This window comes from Microcaecilia unicolor, chromosome 13 (assembly GCF_901765095.1).
Source record: "Microcaecilia unicolor chromosome 13, aMicUni1.1, whole genome shotgun sequence".
Taxonomy (NCBI): domain Eukaryota; kingdom Metazoa; phylum Chordata; class Amphibia; order Gymnophiona; family Siphonopidae; genus Microcaecilia; species Microcaecilia unicolor.
Genome location: NC_044043.1, coordinates 25,080,519 through 25,095,788, shown reverse-complemented (window position 1 = coordinate 25,095,788; position 15,270 = coordinate 25,080,519). Strand labels below are relative to the sequence as shown.

At 41.3% G+C, this 15,270-nt stretch overlaps 1 protein-coding gene across 1 annotated transcript in view; it reads left to right on the top strand.

Annotated features, from left to right (window-relative positions):
* The window catches only part of LOC115482582 (caspase-1-A-like), a 101,812-nt gene extending 100,603 nt beyond the window's left edge, over nucleotides 1-1,209 (top strand). Inside the window, exon 9 of the mRNA XM_030222486.1 lies at nucleotides 234-1,209. The gene's annotated coding sequence lies outside the window, so the exon portion shown is untranslated. The remainder of the gene's footprint in view (nucleotides 1-233) is intronic.
* The last annotated feature ends 14,061 nt before the right edge of the window (nucleotides 1,210-15,270 follow it).

Here is a 15,270-nt window from a genome sequence, read left to right as displayed (position 1 = left end):
TGTACTGAAAAACATGTTCACATTCAACTACAAAGTATATACTTGTCTTGCTATTCCTCAGCTCCCCTATATGATTTTCTGGTAATATTGCTGGAAAGTAGTCAGCAGTCTGAGGCAAAACCTTTTTTTTTTTAAGTGGTCAAGATGTAGAACCAAAGGAGATGTAGAACAAGGCAGAGAACCAGCACACCACCGTTATTGAGTAATCCCTTTCTGTTTCATCTAATCTCTAGGTGTCTGGATGCGGTTTTATTACTCCATCAGCTGTGAGTCATTGGCCAGATGTACAGTCTTCTGAACTTGCTTCCAACTAGACCTACTTTGAATGCAGTTGCTCTCAGCTGGTGCCTACAAGTTGCCACTCTAGGTGACTGCCTAATTTGCCTGATGGTTAAACTGGTCATGGCTTGGCTGCTTCTGGTTTTTCAGCTACATGAGGCTCTAACAATCTTACAGAAGAGAGGGGAGTGCCAAAATATCTGCATTTGCAAAAGTAAAATTGATGGGATGACTCCTTGGAGTGAACTCTTCCTTCTCCTGTGAATCCAGGACACTGTTGGTATGAAGGCATTTTCTTGCATATATCATTCCTCTTTTTGAGTAGTGAAATAATTTCACTTCTTCACCTTTACAGCTAAAGTGAAGAAACATGAGAAGAATCCACAAGACTCATTTCCTGGGTCTGTCATTAGCCTATTCCTGCATCTGTCTCTATGTTTAGATCTTCTGTATATTTCCTTTCTCTTCTCCTTCAGTGGCCTATTCACTAAAGGTTTTGTCTCATTTTCGATAGAATGTAGAAACTGGAATGTCCAGGCCAAGATGTGTACGGTCTGGTAGTGTTTTAAAAATGGATCTCCCGACCACAGTCTTTTCTAAAATAAATGCAGACGTGCATGCATGTTTACCTACACATGCAGTGGGAGTAGCCAATTTACAAAGATACATCTGAAAACCTGAATGGAGAATGTGGCAATTTTACACTTGCAAGAATGTATTTCATAACTTGTACATGTAAGTTGCGAAGAGCAACTCATGCATGTAAATTACATATGCAACACCAACGTGTGAAAAATCTACTTGCATGTGCATGCCTGCCATTTTGCAAACCTACACATGTACATTCTGAAGCTTCTGACACCATGGACCACAATATTGTACTAGCACGGCTGGCAGAAGCATGTATCAGTGGTTGGTTCTGATCCTATTTGTCAGACAGTGGCGTACCTAGGGTAGTTGGCATCCGGGGCTGGTCATTTTTTAACCCCCCCCCCCCTCCAAAATCCAGTACTAGGCATACTGAGAATACAAAACACTCAGGACCTATAGAGCAATTCTAGCATACCATAAGCAGTAATTTGTACGAGTCACACAAGGAAAAGGAAAGCATCTTAAACACTACAGTGAGCACTAGATCATCAATTCACCTATTGTAAAACAAAACAGACAGAATAGTACAGATCGTCAATCCTGCACAGTCAATGCCAGCTGAAAGCCGTGTCTTTTTTCACAGACACAGATACACCCTAATCCACTATAGAATAAGTAATCATAAACTTTCTATGTAGACAAAAATTAAACTGAACCCCCAAGAGGCCAGACTGAGCATACAATGCAACACCACAGAAACAGAAAATATAAAGACAGCAGATGTAAATTTGAAAAGAAAACTAACAAATACCAATCACCACTTTACAAATTAACAAATAGAAATAAAACAAATCATATCATTTTATTGGACTAATACATTTAGCTTTCAGAGGCCAAAACATCCTTCCTCAGGTCAATACAGTATAGTGCTGTCACAGTATCCTATCCTGACCTGAGGAAGGGGGTTTTGTTCTCCGAAAGTTAACCAAAATGTATTAAAATTAGTCCAATAAAAAGATTACCTTATTTACATGTTCTATTTATAACCATTTATTAACACATCTACAATACTACTTTATCCTAAAGCAAAAAAAAAAAAAAAAGATATTTTTAGTTTGTTGTCTCTGGTTTCTGCTTTCCTTGTTTTCACTATCTTCCTTCCATCCAGCATCTGTCTTCGCTTTATCTCTGCTATCCAGTGTCTGCCCTCTCTGCTGTCCCCTCCATCCAATATCTGCCCTTTCTATCCACTGTCTGCCCTCACTCTCCCTTCCATCCACACCTGCCCTCTCTCTCCCTTCCATCCACCATCTGCCCTCTGTCTCTGCCCCTTCCATCCACTGTCTGCCCTCTCTCTATCTCCCCCTTCCATCCACTGTCTGCCCTTTCTATCCCTTCCATCCACAGTCTGTCCTTTCACTCTGCCCCTTCAATCTACCATTTGTCCTCCCTCTCCCATCCATCCAGGGTCTGCCCCTCCCTCTCGCTCCCCCCCCTTCCATCCAAGATCTGCCCCCTCTCTCTCTGCCCCCTCTTTTCAGCCCCCAGTTCTAGCCCCATTATCCCACCTGCCCCTAGTTCCAGCCCCCAGTTTCAGCCCCACTATCCCACCAGTGCCGAGCTTCAGCCCCAGCCACTTCTCCCTGTCCCCTTTTTCAGCCCCCAGTCCCCACAGTTTTGGCCCCTGCCCCTTTTCAGCCCTCAGTTCCAGTACTGGCCCCCTTATCCCACCTACCCTCCTTTTCAACCCCCCGTTCCAGTCCCCTTCATCCACATGCTTTGCATTCCCCCTTTTCAGCCCCAAAACCATTCTCCAACCTCTCTCAAGCGGCGGCGCCTCGCATCTGCTCTGCATGTAAAGGAAAAAAATTGCCTAGTGTATAATTATGGTACAGCCAGAGACCCCCCCACTGGAATGGTGGAGGGCCCAGTCATAGAGCTCAGGCCATTACAGACCTTGCCTGAGTCAGAAATCTGATGGCTGACATAACTGGGAGCTTCCTGGAAAAGTATGGCCTAGTTTGTAGCCCAGATTGAGGCCTAAAAGTTAAGTCAATAGATATGGAAACAAAATGGAGGATTTCAACACAAAATGGAAGCCCATATCTGTTACAAAGTGGAATTTTCTCTAATGTAAGTTAGGAAAACAAGTTGAGAAATAAGTGAGTCATAGCAGGTGCAAAGAAAATAGGGAACTAGCTGTTCCAGAGAGGAGGGAGACTTCCTGTGAGCAGGATTGTGGTCAGCTGGTGTGAGAAAGGAAAGGCGTAGCAAGATAGAAGCTACTCATTAGCATGAGCCAATCAGTGACAACCATGACATTAGCATACATCCAATCAGGTATATCTACTGTCATATTATCCATATCCTGAGGGCATCTATAAAAATCAGGGTATTTCCTGGTTTAAGTTAGAGAGACAAGGGTTGCCACTCTCTCTCCAAGGGAAACCGATGTGTCCAGCAGAATTAACAAATTACCTAATTGCTTTCCCTTGTAAAACCTCTAATTGGTAAAATAAATTATAAAAGATTAGCAAATAATTAACACCTGTTTGCAACTTATTATATTCCTATAATTAATTGATTGTACATCACTGATTTGACTTGTACCTTGGCAAATAAACTCCTCATTCCAAATGATGATTCGTGGGCTTCACTTAATAAATCAAAGGCTGTAAGTATAAATGCATTGTATAACCTGTAGCCTAAATCCAGTTTGTCATAAGGCTGGTATCTTTTCCTTAGACCTAACGTCTCCCTTAGAGGCAATAACTCCTTGATTACCCCAGTACTAGTGTTATTTAGAGATGGAGTCAGATTAAGGTCACTCTAGCCTTCTTGGGGGGGGCTCGGGACCCCCCAATTCTCAACATTGGTGACCCTCCGTTCGATTTGAACACGCCACCAGAATTTTTGTCAAAGTGGGGTTACTTATAGTTCTTGACTAAAATTCTGTTGTTTTATCTTCCAATTGATTGCTGTCCCTCATAAAGATCCAGAATTTCCTCCCCGGTGTTTCATACCCCTTATTACAGCATTCTGCTTTCTCTCTCTAAGCTTTCACTCCTTCCTGTGGTTAAGCCACTGTCAATTTCCCTTCCGTTATACTTTCCTATCGCAGTCAGTGAATTCTGTCCGTCCTTTCGTATACTCAGTTCTTTTCTCCCTGTTCTCCTGTCCCTCTTCCTCTTATGTTCATTCTCGTTATGTTCTTCTCCATCCCTGGCCGTTTTGATTGTGGTCCTACTCTGGTCTGTGATACTCAAGGTAGTTCTCTATAATCTTCTATCTCTCCCTTCCAATCATTCTGGTTTGTGTGGTATCTGTCTTATGCTTCAACACTGACAGGCTTGCCCCCACCTCTGTTCCTGCTCCCTCAGATGCTCACTCTCGCCTATTCTGTTTCTGGCCACTGTTGATTTCTCCCCATCCCTGTTAGAAACTGTCCTGATGTGTTGTTGTGCACGATTTATTGTTTAAATCTTCTTTCTAGTTGTGCGTTGGCTTCACATTTAAAACTGCGTAGTAAGTCTTGCTTCCTTATCTTTCTGTTACTGCCAGACTTTATGGGCACTCTTTCTCCGCCCCCCCTTCCTTCCTGTCATACAGCTTTCATAGCATAATTTTTGGCTGAATTTATAAACTGCTGTTTTATTTTTGCTTTCTAAAACTGTTTCTGAGACTTTCAGAATTAAGATGCTTTATTTGGCAATCTAATCTGTTGCCCGGTTTCGTTAAAACTCAGAGACAGGGTTTTTTTTTGTTTGTTTTATGCTGCAAGAGACAGTTTGGTAGATCTTATCGTGTTCCACAATGTGGTTATGAAGTTTCAAAGGTTTGATTAATACAGGAGTTCACGATACTAAATCTTATCTCTATTTCTCCTGCGTAGTCCCTTTCCTTTTTTTTACTGCGACATTTTTTTCACTTCCCCTTTTCTCGCTTGGGCGTAAACTTTTTTCCTGTTGTACTCCTGTACAGACTGTTTCTAAGATGCTCATTATTGCTTGGCAACAGTTTCCGGTGCTTATTTCCTGTTTCACTGAATCTATTGCCAGTCTGTCAGCCTGATTTCAATTTCTCCCTTACATTCTATTTTTCAAGTGGGTAGAGCCCCTGCTATTGCTGCACGTATTTTATGGTTTCTGCATTTATCCCTTAGCTGGTGATTGTTTTAGCAGTTTTTTCAGCAGGTGCCTAGCCGTCCTTCATATTAACACTTTCTTCTCTTACTTACTCTCCTCCAGCACTGCCCCTCCCTTTCTTGATGGTTGCTCTGTCTCAGTCTCTAGTGGTTTTACACTTTTTTTCCCCTTGCTATCCTTTATTTTAGCTTAAATAAGACTCATCATGCTGTTACAGGGCTTTCAAAATTTATTTTGTGTATATTTCATGGACTGCTTATTGATTGATATGTTAAATCCATTTCTCTGAGCTATCTGCCAGCGTTAAGTTTAGCTCAGCCTTATACAACTGCTTACTTATTGGTTCGCTACGGTTGTCTGTCAATATTTTTAATCCCACCCACTTCCCTTTTTAGGCATGATACTTTTCTTTCAGACTTTCGTGCTTGAATTGCAGTGCTCATTTTGATTTGTGGCTGAAACTGCGCAACTTTTTACTTATTTATTTCTAATTAAATTGTCTTTTTCACTCCTGACATAACTGAACGAATGAATTTGTACTGTTTGCTTTTGCATTATAGGTTCCCTTACTGTCAGCTGTTCCGCTCTATTGCTTTATAGTCTCCCTTTCATGGTTTGTTGTGTGGCAAGTGGATTATCTAGTGTATAGTGAATGTACCTTACCCGAAGAGCGTACATGTGTTTTTTTTATTTTTTTTTTACTTGCTATCTTTGGAATAGGTTTCAGGGATTCTTTCTAGGAACATACCATATATCTTTTTATTTTATTTCTCTCTTTTTCCTTTTCTAATTTTTTATTATTATTTCTTTTACCAGTGTCACGCTATAACCATTGACGATACTGATGCCTGGGGCTTACACCTATTGGAGGGTCACAAATCCTTCAATGGATGACAGTATCTTAATTAGTAGATTTTGAGCAGACTTCCATTCCATTTTCGGAGTGGCCTGCGGATTCGGCGTTATTGCCCACCTAGGGGTTACTTGTATAGATGACCGCGGGGTTAATAAAGAGACGTCTAACGACTTTCGTTGCGATTGTGTACAGGTGGACTCGGGCACTCCATATTCTTGAATGGTTAGTTTAAAATGAGAGGTTTCCTAACCTTTCAATGTTCTAGGATGGTTAGTTGTATATGAGAGGTTCCCTAACCACAAATTATTGAATGGGTTGTTGTATATGAGAGGTTCTCAACTCACTGCAGGTCCCTTGGGGAGATTAGTCGCATATGAGAGGTTCCCTAATCTGCGAAAACCCTTTGGACCGCTGCTCCTCCACTCATGAGACCTTATTCGCTGGTCTTGTGAGTTCTTTATGGGAGTGTTTGCAATGTCCCTTTTTGGGGGCTCTATCATGGGCTGGAACTCATGGCCACTTATCTGGGAGAGGTTTTGGCAGGCAGAGGAATTCAGTTTCTTTATGTCTTTAGAAGCACACTCTGGGGAGTAGTTTTCATTAATTAGGGGTAGAGTAGTATAGATATATAATAGCTGACACCAATCACTTTTTGTACTATTTTCTTAAACTCTCCTTTCACCTTTGTGACTTTCAATTGTCTGTTTATTTAACCTGCGGCAAAAGCATTGAGCTTTCCGCCAATTCGTAATTTTTATTTTGGGTCCCTTTGTTGGAGCACATTAGCAGATGTGTGAGTATGATTGTGTTATGTCTCTGCATGTTTTACTATCAGAATAATTATTGCATGTTTTTGTAACCTGTTAGCACACTATCATTTCTAGGTCTCCCTGCTATCCCTGAAGCTGCCTTTTCAACCACTGATCTTGTACCCGGTTGTAGGACTGATCAATATATATATTATTACTCTAGTTCATTTTCTATAGCATATTACAGGTCTAAAGCTTATTTGTAGACCACTTGCTCACTAGGTCCCGTTGTTATACATATTGGGTGATGTTGTTCACTACCCATTATATCATATCTTCCTCTCCGCACCCAACACCAGATACTGGTGATCTGACATCTATTCAGATCTCTGGTAAAGACTTTCCGTCCGAAACAAACCTTTCTATTTTGCGGTTGATCTCCCTATACCACCGAGAGTTCGGAAGGGCATAGTGATCCCGCCAACTGTTCTCTTTCTCAATTGATTTTCTGCGCTGGAGATTACATTGCACGAATCGTGAGTACATTTTCATTTATTGTATGTGCTACTATTAAGCTTGCCGTTGTATACTTTCATGGGCTATTGGATTAGCTCTAATTTAAATGTTTTATTTTACCAAATTTAGGATTAAGATTTTGTCCTCAATACACAAGGACACCTCTGTATGTGGGACAATAACTGTGTCTGTGTATGAGTGTGGTTTTCCTTTTCTGTCTGTGTGCTGTGACTTGTGATTGGTCTCAAATTACTGGAATATTTATTTTCATATTTTTTGTTTTGAAACCCTAAACAACTCCTTAACCGTGCAAAATTCCAATGCTAGGTTTTGAACTACATTTAGAAATATCTTGCTTCCTCTTCTGAACTTTAAGTTTTCTACGTATCAGGTTACTGTTTTAATTTTACGTCTATATGTTCCTGTGTGTCCTGTGATAAATGGCATATATTAAACCAGCCAGTTCTTAAGGAATCATTTCTTTAGTTTTAAATTAGTGCTTTAAGGTTACCCCGCGAGATTGCCTATCAACTGCAGTGGTAGTAAATCTCAAAGGAGTGTTTATTTTCCAGGATTGTATATTATTTCATTTAAGCAATGTTTGTTTGATTTGTGACGTGATGTTCAACACCTGATTGTTTTTGACTTCTGGTAAATTGCTTTCACTAGAAATGCAAGCACTTTTTAGTTTTAATTTGTATGTGTATGTGTTCTTTGAAAATTGCATAATTATCCCAGATATTTACTATGAAAGGTTCTATATTATATGCCATCTAAAACACTGTTTATTTGTAATGTTGTTTAAAATAACTAATGCTGATGTTCACTTCCTAGCTCTTTATTGGGGATGTGTTACGTAAGAATTAATTAACTGTTTTAATTTTCCTTTTCACGTCTTATCTACTACTTACAAACTTCCTTTCCTGCCTCTTAAGGATTTATAGTTTTAAGATATATTATTGTATAGAGTTTCAGAATTTTTGGTTCTCAGACCTCAAATGGCACAGTTAAATTTCATGTCCGGATTCCATAATACTACAGAGCCTGCTTTATAATCTATGCAATAGGGTTTAGAGATTAACCCTTGCATAACATAACTAACTGGTAAATCGGAACTAAAAGAAATTCAGGTTGCTATCATTTCAGAGCTATGTTCAGATAAGACTAGCTACAATTGCCAATTTCCTTTTTATTGAGACCCGTGCCTATGGAAGGCAGATAAAGTAATAACCTTCTTTTTCTCCTTTTCCCCTCCTGACGTATTAATTCTATGAAGACCAATTACACCAGCAAGAAGTATTAATATAAAAATTTCAACTTACAGTTTTTGTCTGATGTATAGACCTATTTTCAGTCACCATTATATCCAATGCTTGCAGTGAGCAGTAAGCTCAAATTAGACACAGGAAACACCGTTATTTCGTGATTTCCTTAAGACCGAATAACAGAGATTAACCCTTGTAGTTCTTATTTTCTCTAAAGTTCATCTTTACAAATGCTTTGAACTCAGTATATGATACAAGAATTCATTACGTGTTTCAGATTTTTAATAACTAGATGGGTTTTTCTATGATTCTGTGTTATCCTTCCTACTCTTTGTTTAGAATTCAATTTACAATGTAAGCTTACAAGCTGTTCCAATATCATATGAACATATCCTACTGGTCAATTTATGCATTTATTGCATTAATAAAAATTGTTATTATATCCTTGCATTTTTGAATTTCACTAAAATGTTTTAAGAAATGCTCCTACGTATCTCCTGCTTATAAATTGGCTCCTCCTCTGTATTTAAAATATACTTTAAATTGTAAATTGATTCCTGGGAATATATAAGCTTATTTTTAGCTATCCCTCTGAATGTGAATCTTGATATGCTGTCACGATTTAGGGCCCAAATTGTGAAAGCATAGAAAGGATCATTTTCGAATTTGATATAATTTTCATTTTCCAAATTGGCTCTGAACTATTACAGAGGACTATAGGTAATTGTCCTTCTCATTTGATCTATTTAAACCTTGTAAAGGTCACGTGAGGAGGCCTCATAGAAATATATAGTTTTTACATCTTTCTTTTCTGATATTGGCTTTTCTCTATCTCTCTAAATATCATATTAAAGGCTGTTGTATTTTCCTAGAGCAGACTCTGACCACAGTGTTTCCTCAGACTCTGCTGACTTCCTGTGCCAGCACCATCAACTCTTCAGAGAAAACTTGTTTTCTACTTGTAATTTGTGATATTATATATTGAGTCTATACTCCACATACTGGTGCACCAAGGAACTAACAATGCATTCTTTGATTTTTTCTTTCTAATGATCCTGTACTAAGATTTAAATACTAGGCATTACTCGTATGTCATCTCTATTTAATCAGTACTGTAGGTTGACTGAAGACTGCAAATCCAATTCCTGATCTACCGCCTCTATTCCAGTTTAGTACTTCTGCTGCAACTGACCTCTGACAAGAAGAAGGAGCACCAACTTCTCCAATGAGAATTTTCTTTTGTCCAAATGATGTCCTTAATTTAGACCTTCTCGGTTATGCTCTTAAATATTCTATTGTATTAAATATTTTTGCAGGCTCCTCTTTTTCAGAACCTACATGGCACTTTACGTATGAGCTCTCTGTTACAACAGACAGCGACCGTGATTCCAGAAGATACTTCCATCACCTGGACTAATTATGAGTTTTAAATTTCTGCACATTAGTCTTCTGCTTTGACTATGACTGTTTCCTACGCTACCCTTCTTTTTGAATCATCTAACTCGTAAGTCCTGCTGGCCTCCTGCAGCTGAGGGCCCAACCCTTGGTGAATGTTAGTCATCGCAGGTGAAGATTCCATACCTACTGGCGATAGATTGCAACGCATTGCCTGTGCCTTTTGACTATTTTTGTGCACCATAATCCTGACCCTCCATACATCCATAACTTGAACAATCAACATCATCTCTATATCTTAATTTTTGTTGTTTTTTGTACTCTTTTCTTTTGTTCCATATACTTAACCATTATTATTTGATCATGTCTTCGTAATAATTACCAATCTGTCTTGCACACTATGCAAGCCAGAAGTGGGGATACATTCTGCAAATCCCAATTCCTTCTACTGATTCCTTGCCCAAGTTGCTGTGAAAACCCAGCCCTGTTAGATCTTTCAGATCCCCGTCCAGATTCTTCAGCGCTTCCACCGCCTCAACCATGATCGATGAAAGAGACTTTAGAACTGATACTTAATTTGAGAATTACTGTTGCTGTTTATGGACATTATAGATTCATATTTTGTTTTATTTTTAGTTTAGCAGTAATCCTGTCTAGATATTGAAAAGGTTTTATTTTTATTTTCCTATTATTTCCTTTATTGTTCTAGTTGTTTTTTTAAGAGTTTTCCCGTTATTTCTGTTTATGTAATTTAAATTGAAGTTGATATTGCTCAAATACAAGGGTAACATCAAACCCTAATACTGGCTATGATATCATAATGTAGGTGTAAACCCTGTTAGTATCAACCAGTTATGCAATTGTTTAACTTTGGTGTAGGCTTACTTAAGCTTACTTAAGCTGCATGTCTTTCTGTAGGTTTGACTAAGCTCCAAGTGGGGTAACGGATATATGAAATGCTTCCCATACTTCCAGGTTATTATGCATATGTCAAGATCCATGCATGACCTTTGTTAATATAAATTTTTCTATGATTGACCCTTTTTACTGTATGAGGCAACCTCATACTTGCTATCCACTTTTTCGTGCTCATGATTGGATGCTAATGATGAGTACTGGTAAGGTTTAAGGATTCTGAATACCTACAACCTTAAACAGCCTACAATCTGAATACTAACCGTATATTTGTTGAGCCACCATAACAATGCTTAATCAAAACCACTATTCCTTCCCAAGACCACTGAGATAGATACATTAGATTATCTCCCCATGCACTATGCAACAGATACAATAGAAGCAATAGAAAGACCTGAAAGTATTTATTAGCATGATCCACCTGAAATTGCTATTACCCATATACCTATACTTCATGAGATTTTGTAGATGAACTCATGGATTTGTCCCATTCATAAAACCTCAAGAGAGATGACATCAGGATTGAGGCCCAAGGGGTGGGGTAATATAAGGGGAATTCCATATGCCCAAAAATATACCACCTAAGAATGAAGTTTCCTGTCTTGCATAATATCAGCTAGCAATCCATAAGAGCAAAACTCGTCCTTTCGTTTGATAGTTTGGCACCTTCTGGAATAGATTGTGACAAACTAGTTTTGTGTCACCCCTCTCCAGAGGGGGTGACAAGTGGGGAATGTATAATTATGGTACAGCCAGAGACCCCCCCACTGGAATGGTGGAGGGCCCAGTCATAGAGCTCAGGCCATTACAGACCTTGCCTGAGTCAGAAATCTGATGGCTGACATAACTGGGAGCTTCCTGGAAAAGTATGGCCTAGTTTGTAGCCCAGATTGAGGCCTAAAAGTTAAGTCAATAGATATGGAAACAAAATGGAGGATTTCAACACAAAATGGAAGCCCATATCTGTTACAAAGTGGAATTTTCTCTAATGTAAGTTAGGAAAACAAGTTGAGAAATAAGTGAGTCATAGCAGGTGCAAAGAAAATAGGGAACTAGCTGTTCCAGAGAGGAGGGAGACTTCCTGTGAGCAGGATTGTGGTCAGCTGGTGTGAGAAAGGAAAGGCGTAGCAAGATAGAAGCTACTCATTAGCATGAGCCAATCAGTGACAACCATGACATTAGCATACATCCAATCAGGTATATCTACTGTCATATTATCCATATCCTGAGGGCATCTATAAAAATCAGGGTATTTCCTGGTTTAAGTTAGAGAGACAAGGGTTGCCACTCTCTCTCCAAGGGAAACCGATGTGTCCAGCAGAATTAACAAATTACCTAATTGCTTTCCCTTGTAAAACCTCTAATTGGTAAAATAAATTATAAAAGATTAGCAAATAATTAACACCTGTTTGCAACTTATTATATTCCTATAATTAATTGATTGTACATCACTGATTTGACTTGTACCTTGGCAAATAAACTCCTCATTCCAAATGATGATTCGTGGGCTTCACTTAATAAATCAAAGGCTGTAAGTATAAATGCATTGTATAACCTGTAGCCTAAATCCAGTTTGTCATAAGGCTGGTATCTTTTCCTTAGACCTAACGTCTCCCTTAGAGGCAATAACTCCTTGATTACCCCAGTACTAGTGTTATTTAGAGATGGAGTCAGATTAAGGTCACTCTAGCCTTCTTGGGGGGGGCTCGGGACCCCCCAATTCTCAACACTAGTCAGCCGGCCTTCCCTCACTGTGTCCCGCCCTCTCATGTAACTTCCTATTTCCGCGAGGGTGGAAGGCCGGCCGTCGAGGCGATTTTTCTTCCTTTACACGCAGAGCACACTCGAGGCGCCGCAGCGCTGCTTCAGAGATTTCTTTTTAAAGGCTGGGTCAGGTGCCGGGTGGCAGAAGAGGGTCGTCTGGCGACATGGAGCTGGTAGGCAGGTAGGGACTGGGGCACCAGCGGAGCACCCCTCCACCCGCTGACACCCGGGGTGGACCGCCCCCACCACCCCGCCCTTGGTACGCCACTGTTGTCAGATAATCAACAGTCCATACTGTTAAGCAGCACCTCATTGCTACCTGGGAAGTGACTTTCGCCCATTCTGTTTAATATGTACCTCAAGCCACTAGTTGAGCTGATGCGATCAAATGACACACACTTCTACATAGATATGAGAATTCCATACAGCTATTCATATCTATTGAATCAGACTTACCTACTCCTCATTGGCCTCACACTTAGCCATCTATCCCCCTTCAATCCGTTCAGAACTCGGCTGCGCGTCTTATCTTCCGCCAAGACCGATATGCTCGTATCACCCCTCTCCTCAAGTCACTTCACTGGCTTCCGATCAGGTACCGCATACAATTCAAGCTTCTCCTACTAACCTACAAATGCACTCAATCTGCAGCCCTTCACTACCTCTCTACCCTCATCTCCCCTTACGCCCCTACCCATAACCTCCGATCACAGGACAAATCCCTCCTCTCAGTACCCTTCTCCACAACCGCCAACTCCAGGCTCCGCCCTTTCTGCCTCGCCTCACCCTATGCCTGGAATAAACTCCATGAGCCCATACACCAAGCCCCCTCCCTATCCATCTTCAAATCCCTACTCAAAGCCCACCTCTTCAATGTTGCTTTCGGCACCTAACCATTGTACCTCTACCCAAGAAATCTAGACTGTCCCAATTTTTGATTGTCTGCACTCTTTGTCCTTTTTGCCCTTCTTGTCCTTTAGATTGTAAGCTCCTTTGAGCAGGGACTGTCCTTCTTTGTTTTTTGTACAGCGCTGCATAACCCTGGTAGCGCTCTAGAAATGTTAAATAGTAGTAGTAGTACAGTTCCAAATAAACTGATTACCCGTTTAACAGCAATTCAAGAATGGGTTAAAAAACTACTACTACTTAACATTTCTAGAGTGCTACTAGGGTTACGCAGCGCTGTACAAAATAAACAAAGAAGGACGGTCCCTGCTCAAAGGAGCTTACAATCTAAAGAACGAAATGTCAAGTTGGGGCAGTCTAGATTTCCTGGGTAGAGGTGTAGAGGTTAGGTGCCGAAGGCAACATTCAAGAGGTGGGCTTTAAGCAGAGATTTGAAGATGGGCAGGGAGGGGACCTGGCTCACTCGGGGAGTTTGTTCCACGCGTGGGGTGAGGCGAGGCAGAAAGGGCGGAGCCTGGAGTTGGCGGTGGTGAAGGATACTGAAAGGAGGGATTTGTCTTGAGAGTGGAGGTAACGGGTAGGAACGTAAGGGGAGATGAGGGTTGAGAGGTAAGGAGGGGCTGCAGATCGAGTACATTTGTAGGTTAGTAGCAGAAGCTTGAATTGAATGTGGTACCTGATCGGAAGCCAATGAAGTGACTTGAGGAGAGGGGTGATATGAGTGTATCGGTTCAGGTGGAAGATAAGACGTGCAGCAGAGTTCTGAACGGATTGAAGGGGGGATAGGTGGCTAAGTGGGAGACCAGTGAGGAATAGGTTGCAGTAGTCAAGGCGAGAGGTAACGAGAGAGTGGATGAGAGTTCGGGTGGTGTGCTCAGAGAGGAAAGGGCGGATTTTGCTAATGTTATAGAGGAAGAAGCGACAGAGAAGCGACAGGTCTTGGCTATCTGCTGGATATGCGCAGAGAACGAGAGGGAGGAGTCGAAGATGACACCGAGGCTGCGGGCAGATGAGACGGGGACGATGAGGGTGTTATCAACCGAGATAGAGAGTGGAGGTAGAGGAGAAGTGGGTTTGGGTGGGAAGACAAGAAGTTCGGTCTTGGCCATGTTCAGTTTCAGGTGGCGGTTGGACATCCAGGCAGCAATGTCGGATAAGCAGGCCGATACTTTGGCCTGGGTTTCCGCAGTGATGTCAGGTGTGGAGAGATAAAGCTGGGTGTCGTCAGCATAAAGATGATAGTGGAAGCCATGAGACGAGATCAGGGAGCCCAGGGAAGAGGTGTAGATAGAGAAAAGAAGGGGTCCAAGGACAGAACACTGAGGGACTCCAACAGAGAGCGGGATAGGGGTGGAGGAAGAACCATGAGAGTGTACTCTGAAGGTACGATGGGAGAGATAAGAGGAGAACCAGGAGAGGACCCGAGCCCTGGAACCCAAAAGAGGACAGTGTGTCAAGAAGTAAGTTGTGATTGACAGTGTCAAAAGCGGCGAATAGGTCGAGGAGAATGAGGATGGAGTAATGACCTTTGGATCTGGCGAGGAACAGGTCATTACAGACTTTGGATAATGCCGTTTCTGTCGAGTGAAGTGGGCAAAAGCCAGATTGAAGCGGATCGAGGATGGCATGAGAGACGAGAAAATCAATGCAACGGCTGTGAATGGCACGTTCAAGTATTTTGGAGAGGAAGGGTAGGAGGGAGATGGGGCGGTAGTTGGAGGGACAGGTAGGGTCAAGTGAAGGTTTTTTGAGGAGAGGTGTGACAACAGCATGCTTGAAGGTGTCAGGGACAGTTGCGGTGGAGAGAGAGAGGTTGAGGATATGACAGATGGGGGGGTGATAGTAGGAGAGATGGTGATAAGTAAGTTGGTGGGGATGGGGTCTGAGGA